Raw genomic sequence first — 7,634 nt, 5'->3', positions numbered from 1 at the left:
GCTCGGGTGGCGTGGATATAAGCTGCAACAAGAGAGAAGGGGTGGGGGCGGGAGGTTAAAATTGCATTAATGAAACACAGCAGGAAAATAAACTTGATGTGAACATGTATATGATTGCATCCACATTCTTGTGTGTGTTGTTGTTTTTTAGTTATGTACAGGATAGTATGTGTGAAGTAGCATGGTGCAATATGAACAAGAATCTAGATGTAAAGATAGAAGAAGAAGAAGAGATTGGATTTATACCCCACCCTTCACTACCCAAAGGTGTCTCAGAGCTGCTTACAAACTCCTTTCCCTTCCCCTCCTCACAACAGACACCCTGTGAGGTAGGTGGGGCTGAGAGAACTCTTGACAGAAACTGCTCTTTTTCAAGAACAGCTGTGCCAGAGTTATGGCTTGCCCAAGGTCATCCAGCCAGGTGCACGTGGAGGAGTGGGGAATCAAACCCAGTTCTCCCAGATTAGAGTCCCAGATTAGAGTCAAACCTGGTTCTCCCAGATTAGAGTCCGCACACTTAACCACTACACCAAAGATAGTGACAGTCGTATTGCTTTTATAGTGTTTTACAGTCAAGGAATAATAGGAACTGGGAGGGACTGTGGCTTGGCATGCAGAAGGTCCTAGGTTCAATCCCTGGCATCTCCAGCTAAAAAGGAACCAGGCAGTAGGTGATGTGAAAGATCTCAGGCTGAGACCCAGTCTGAGTAGATAATACTGACTCTCAGGGCTACTTTTGAGCAGGAACGCACAGGAATGGAGTTCCGGATGGCTTCAGAGTTGGCCACGCCCACTACAGCCAAAACCTCTGCATGCGTGGCTACAGAGGGAAGGCCTGGAGACCGTCCCTGCTACAAAAAAAGGCCCTGGGTTTTGACAACAAACAATGTCAACAGAATAAGAAGCAAAAGGTGGGTGTGGCTGAATGAGCACACTTCTGGTGACATGGGGGTGTGGCCTAATATGCAAATGAGCTGTGCTGTCGGGGTGTGGCATAATATGCTAATGAGTTTCTGCTGTTAGGTGTGGCCTATTATGCTAATGAGTTCTTCCTGGGATTTTTCTTCCAAAAAAGCCTTGCTGACTCTGATACCTTGATGGACCAAAGGTCTGACTCAGTATAGGGCAGCTTCATGTGTTCATGTGAAACACTGCAGGAGTCTACTGTCAATCCCCCCCCCCCCGCAGCAACACACAAACATTTAATCCCAGCAACAGAATGACTGATCAACACTCTGGTGGCGCACAGGAGCGGAGCTCCGGCAGTAAAGAGCCCAGGGGGTGGGCACATGCAACAAGCCCCCCCCTGCCCCCAGCAGCCCTCAGTCACAGCAAGAAGCAGCCAGGTAAGTTGCAGAGCTCCCCTCAGCCACCCGGTCCAAAACAGTCCAGTGGCACCTTTGAGACCAAGATTTTTTATTCTGGTACAAGCTCTCCCTCCTCTGCGAGGACAGATCTGCACGTTCCCCCCCCCCCCAATAGCTAGCAATCCGAAACAGTCCAGTGAAGCCTGAGCGGTGGGTGTTGCCTTCTGACATACTTCCGGTGATGTCAGGGGGCGTGGCATATGCAAATAAGTTATGCTAATGAGCTCCTGCACCTCTTTTTCTACGCAATGACCCCTGCTTTACATGTTACCTTACCTGGCGCTTGCATCCTAAATGGCGTACAAATCTTATTCTCACAAATTTGCCACAATCCTAAGTGTGCGCCTTCTGAATTCCCTGCCCAGTAGTCTGAAGCCAGGGCAACGATGAGCAGAAAGAGGCTTCCGAAGGAGAAGAAGCAGGCGGTGATCCGCAGGCCTTCCATGGCGGAGGATGATCAGGTGTGTGGTGGCACGGCACGATGGGGATGAACCTGGGGGGAAGGGAACATGGAGGCTTTGGCATATATATGGCAACCCATTTAGGTATGCACACAGCAATGACCAAGTATTGGAAAATCTCTACAATGCTCCATGTGTGCCTTTGGCTTGTAAACAGAGATGAGCACCACATCCCTAGAGTCGGATTCGATTGGCTTTCAAGCAAGAGAAAGCTTTACCTTTACCTAAGAAGACATAAGGTGATGTTATTTTCACTGTAGACTTCTGAGTAGGTATGGCATTTCTGCACTTGCAGGGAATTTACATGTGCCTTCCTTGCCCCCTCCAATGCAGAAGATGGGGTAATTCCTCGAGGTTTGGAGAAGGTAGAATTTGAAGTGCTGGCTCTTTGGCTTGTAAACGGAGATGAGCACCGCAGCCCTAGAGTCGGATTCGATTGGCTTTCAAGCAAGAGAAAGCTTTACCTTTACCTAAGAAGACATAAAGTGATGTTATTTTCACTGTAGACTTCTGTGTTGGTATGGCATTTCTGCATTTGCAGGGAATTTACATGTGCTTTCCTTGCCCCCTCCAATGCAGAAGATGGGGTAATTCCTCGAGGTTTGGAGAAGGTAGAATTTGAGGAGGGGAAGGAGTTCAGGACTTGCATTTCTCCTAGTCTTTGTGGTATAACATAGCTTCAGAGAGCAGACTCCATGGTATCAATATTATCCTGCTGATTCCCTTACAAGAATGCAAAAATGAGCACATCACACCTTAAATTCTTTTGTATCCTGACATGGATTCCAACAGAAAGGAAGACCGATTTCCCACAAGCACTGCTCCACGCTCGCTTTTTGCCCCGATGGTACGTGTCAATTTCACACAAGCTGCTGCGCGGCCGCATTTTGCCCCGCAGCTTCGCGTGATTCCCCCCGCGTCTACTCAGTCCTCCCAAAAATAGGATTGAGTAGATGTGGGGAAAATCACGCGAAGCTGCGGGGCAAAATGCGGAGGCGCAGCAGCTTGTGTGAAATTGACATGTACCATCGGGGCAAAAGGTGAAGAGTGAGTGTGGAGCAGCGCTTGTGGGAAATCGGTCGAAGTTTTAAAACAGTTGGTGAAGGTTGGCCTCTGGGAGGTGATAAGAGACACTTGGTTACAAGTGAAAATGTTTTAATTGTGCTGACAGGAAAGCCTTCTATTCATGCATTTTTAGCACTCCAAAATCACATTATTACTCCCTTCCCCCCCCTCACTTGTTTATGACCGGACCATTTAATTGTGAGCTACATAAGGTTCCCCAAGAGGGAAAATGGCAGCTTACTGATGGGAAAATGCCATAGAGGGAAAGGCATAGGCCTCCTCTTCCTTCACATGAGGGTCCAGGTCCAAATACATGCCTAGGCCTGCTAACTGCTTGAAGAAACAGTGGCCTGCCCCTTTTACAGAGCAAAATTGGATGTTGTTTACCTTTATGCCTGTGCATTTCTACATATTAAACCCTCTGTTAAAGGGACACGGCATTTCTCTTGAGGCCTGTTGGCAACTCCACACATATGCCTGAAAACTAAGCTCCCAGTAGGGAATGCCTCGGCCTTTTGCGTCAAAGTTCTCCTGGTGACCATGATGACTTTGTTACGTGTGAATTTGTTACATGTGAACAGGACAGACAGTGCCCTGGGACCCTGGCCTTAGTTTCACATGCTGAGAAAGTTCGTGTTGATATCAGATTGTATGAGAGAGAGGTTAAAGGTCCTTAAAGCCAAAAATAGGCAAGGAAGATAGTGTTCAACAGATGGAGTTCAGGTTTAGGGGACTCTGAACATAATCTGTCATGATTATTACCAGAATGCCCACATTTCGCCAGCACAATGTTGGGTGGAGTCAGAGGTCATTTCGGGGGGGATCGCGGGGGAACGCAGTTCCCCCGGGTGAGGTGCAGGGGGCGGGTCACATGATGAAGCCTCGCCCCCTGCTTCCAGCCGCCCCGCTTCCAGCCCTCATTCAGCCAGGAGGAGGCAGGAGAAGAGGGAGGGTAAGTTGCTTCCTCCCCGCCTCTCCCCACCCCTGCCTGCCTGGGGTCAGGGAGGGCCTTGGCGGGGCTTCCTCGCACTCCCGCTGGCCTTGCAGGTCCACCGCCGGGCCCCTGATGTCAGGGGGTGTGGCATATGCTAATGAGTTATGCTAATGAGTTCCCCTAGCTCTTTTTCTACGAAATGACCCCTGGGTGGAGGCATTATTTGCTGTGATCTAGGCCCAGCACTGCATACACTGAAGCAAGGGAAACAACCGGGCCTGCTCTCGTGCCTTGAGCAATGGCTTGATCAATGGTGTCATTGACAGAGATTGGCAGAGCAGTTTTCTTTGCAACAGGAAGAACAGCCAGATCTCTTGCTACATTTGCAAAACCAGGCTGCTGTTTACAGGCACAGGAACAGGATCCTGGGAGGAAAGGTGGTGAGCCCCCCCCCCAACCCCTCCTGTTCCCTCTCAGGCTGAAAAAGTCTCTCGCTCCACACCCACAGCAGTTTTGCATGTAAACACTCAGGTCCCTGAAAGGTCAAAAAACCTCAAAGGCAGAAATGAAACTTCATACATTTAAAGTACCTCGAACACATTAAGGGAATCTCAGCAAGTCTTGGGGAGGGGGAGGGGATCAGCAGGATAGAAGGCCGCAGAGGCGGGGCGGTAGCCAGGATTTTATTTTATTTTTTGCTTTGAGGGGCATTTAAATAAGTCGGGGGCACCCCCGCATACACCCCCAGGCTGTGTCAGGAGCGATGAGAGAATAAAAGCTTTAAACAGTGATGAGAGAGAGAGAGAGAGAGAGAGAGAGAGAGAGAGAGAGAGGCAAGAGGGGTGGGCACCAGCAGTCCAGGTAGGACAGGGTGAGAACATAAGAACATAAGAGAGGCCAATGCTGGATCAGGCCAATGGCCCATCCAGTCCAACACTTGGTCACACAGTGGCCAAAAACACCAGGCGCCATCAGGAGGTCCACCAGTGGGGCCACGACACTAGAAGCCCTCCCACTGTTGCCCCCCTCCCCAATCACCAAGAATACAGAGCATCACTTTCCCCAGACTGAGAGTCCCTATCTATGTTGTTCAGTCGCACAGTCAAGCCTGACTCTTCGTGACCCCATAGGCCACATCATGCCAGGCCCTCCTGTCTTCCGTCGTCCTCCGGAGTTTTCTTAATGTCATGTTCATTGCATCAATAACACTGTCTAACCATCTCATCCTCTGACGGCTTGGCGTAGCCATGGCATGCACAAAAAATAAAATAAACCAGCTGGATGGGAAGCCAGGAGGTCTGGGTGGGAAGTCGGGGGGCCCAGCCCCGAGATGCCCCACTGTAGCTACGGGCCCACACAGCAGCCACCCTCCAAAGCAGACATTTCCTCCGGGGGCACTGATCTCTGTCAGCTACAGATCAGCCGTAATTCCACAGGTCCTCCAGACTCAACCTGGAATGGGCAACCCCAATAGGTAATATTGTTCAATCTCTACTGGTTCTGTATCTAGCAGGTCAATTCCCACCCCCACCCCCCGGCAAGGCTCACGTCCCTTCAAGAGCTGCAAGGTTGCCCATAAACTATATCCCCTTCCAAGAAGAGAGGGGATAATACATTTATGATGAGAAAGGGGGGTGGGGGTGGTTAAAATATTGCAAATTGCGGAAAGGCTGAAGAAGGGCATGAAGGGTTCTCGAACCTTAAAACTTGTTATGCGCAGCCCTGGAATGGCAGGCAGAAATTCAACAGAGAGAGAGCTTTCTTGGCATGCAGCAGAAGGGATGGAAAAAGCCTTTTTTCCCCTTCCAGCACAGCCAGCAAGCAACATTTGAGTCCAGTGGCACCTTAAAGACCAACAAAATATCCAGGGTATATGCTTTCAAGAGTCAAAGCTCTCTTTGTTGGATGCAAGGAGGAATGAAGATCCCTGACGTCCTACTGGACTCTAATCCTCCTCCTCTACTGCAGACCAACATGGCTCCCCACTCGAGTGCAATTCTAAACAGAGCTCTTACTCTTCTCAACCCATTGACTTTGTGGGCTGCCTGACAGGGATGCCAGCCTCCAGGTGGGACCTGGGGATCCCCCAGAATTACAGTTCATCTCCAGACTACAGAGATCAGTGCCCCTGGAGAAAAATGGACGCCGTGGAAGGTAGACTCCCTGACATTGTGCCCCACTGAGGTCCCTGTCCTCCCCAGGCTCCATCCCCAAATCTCCAGGAGCTTCCAAGCTTGGATCTGGTAACCCTAACCCCCCTATTCCTGCCAGTGGCAGAGGGGAACTAGCTACCCTAACCTGAAAGGGTGAAACCCTGTTTAGGAACGTACTGGAAGGGTTCAGAAGGTCTGGCCAGAAGGTTGGCAACTCTGTTTTCTGCCCCCGTGTAGCTGAATTCCTCAGGCACGAGAAAGAGATCGATTGCAGCGGCCGCCTCTCAGAGTGGGTGGCGGGAGAATCTGCCCTTTGTGTTGCAGACTCTGGGGGGGGGGGTTATTCCTCAAAAGCACCCATTGGTTCGATAGACTCTTGCAAGAATCAGTTAAGTGGGCCCGAGTACTTGGGATCTCTGCCAAAGGCTTTCATGAAAGAATTCGCTTTTGCCCTGTGCTGACCATGAGATATAATCATTGCAAGTTAACTATGGTCCTTTCTGCACTAGACTTTAAATCCTGGTTCAACCCTGTCCCCAAAATTACATTCTAAACTATACGTGAGTTCATCCCTGTAATTATCTCGGGGTATTTTTACATTCTACACTACACTCAAGTTCACCCCCGTAATTATCTTGGGGTATTTTTTTGTTCCTGCATTACATTGAGGTCAGCCTGGTTTCACCCCACACTTGTCCCGGGATAAACGGATGGTGTTATAACCAGGGATAAATGCAAAGTACTGTGTCATGAGTTGAACTCTGATAAAGCCGGGGATGAGATCCAAGTATGGAAAGGATCTATGAAAGCTCTTCAGAGACAAGCCTTTTTACTTGGCAGCTGAGCTTGCCTTTTAGCCCTTCTGTGAATCTGACTTCCTCCTTCCTCCAAATCAAATATGAAAGGGTGCCTCCGTTTAATTATTGCCCTTCTCTCCTATCAAACTTTCCAAGTGCATGAAAGACCCAGACTCTCCCCCTTTTGTTTTTGTGAAAGAATTATTTGGAATATTACCACCAGATACGGCAGCTGCTGACACATCACAATGCCTGTGCAGAAGTTGGATATCAAGAGAGATTTGCTTACCGGTTGTAACCAAAGGCTGCTTGAAGAGACTGGAGGATCAGCGGCCACCAGTTGTTCACTGGCTCTCAGAAACTCTCCCTTCTCTTTTTGTGTTACTTGATTAGAGGCTGAAGTCTCATAGGAAATGGGGAAGAAAATTTCTGGAGAGTTAACAAGCAAATACCTCGCTGGGGCACACTTAACAGAAGTGGTGTCATTTCCTGTAAGTAGCGTGAGTTTTTGTCAGCCACTGCATGCATCTTCTCAGGCTGCTGGTTAGAAACCTCATTTCCTTCTGGATGCTAAACGCAGGTATTCATTGCTATACATAAGCATTTGAAAAATGGAACATGATTTCAAGAAAAGCACAAAACTCCCTCATCCCTGGCTGACAGCTAGGACTGGTAGGTTTGCAAAGTCCAGGTTGCAAAATTCCTGGAGATTTGGAGGAGTGGAACCTGGGGAGGGCAGGGTTGAAGACTATGTGGTTTCCTGCCAAAGCAGGCAACTTGTTCTCCTTATACTAAGGAACAAGTCATGTCAGACTAACCTTAACTCTTTTGTTGAGAAAGTTACTACCTTGCTGGAT

General features: G+C 49.1%; 1 long non-coding RNA gene across 1 annotated transcript; it reads right to left on the bottom strand.

The window, feature by feature from the left end:
* LOC107114206 lies at positions 1-7,198 on the bottom strand. Its single transcript, XR_001482644.1, has 3 exons — positions 7,067-7,198; positions 1,644-1,860; positions 1-22 (listed from the first exon to the last, which is right to left on the bottom strand). It is a non-coding gene; the product is annotated as an uncharacterized LOC107114206 (long non-coding RNA).
* Positions 7,199-7,634: the final 436 nt, after the last annotated feature.

The sequence above is a fragment of the Gekko japonicus genome, unplaced genomic scaffold (genome assembly GCF_001447785.1).
Source record: "Gekko japonicus isolate JY-2015 unplaced genomic scaffold, Gekko_japonicus_V1.1 scaffold3151, whole genome shotgun sequence".
NCBI lineage: Eukaryota > Metazoa > Chordata > Lepidosauria > Squamata > Gekkonidae > Gekko > Gekko japonicus.
Note: the sequence above shows the minus strand (reverse complement) of the source record. Positions and strands in the feature narration are given on the sequence as shown.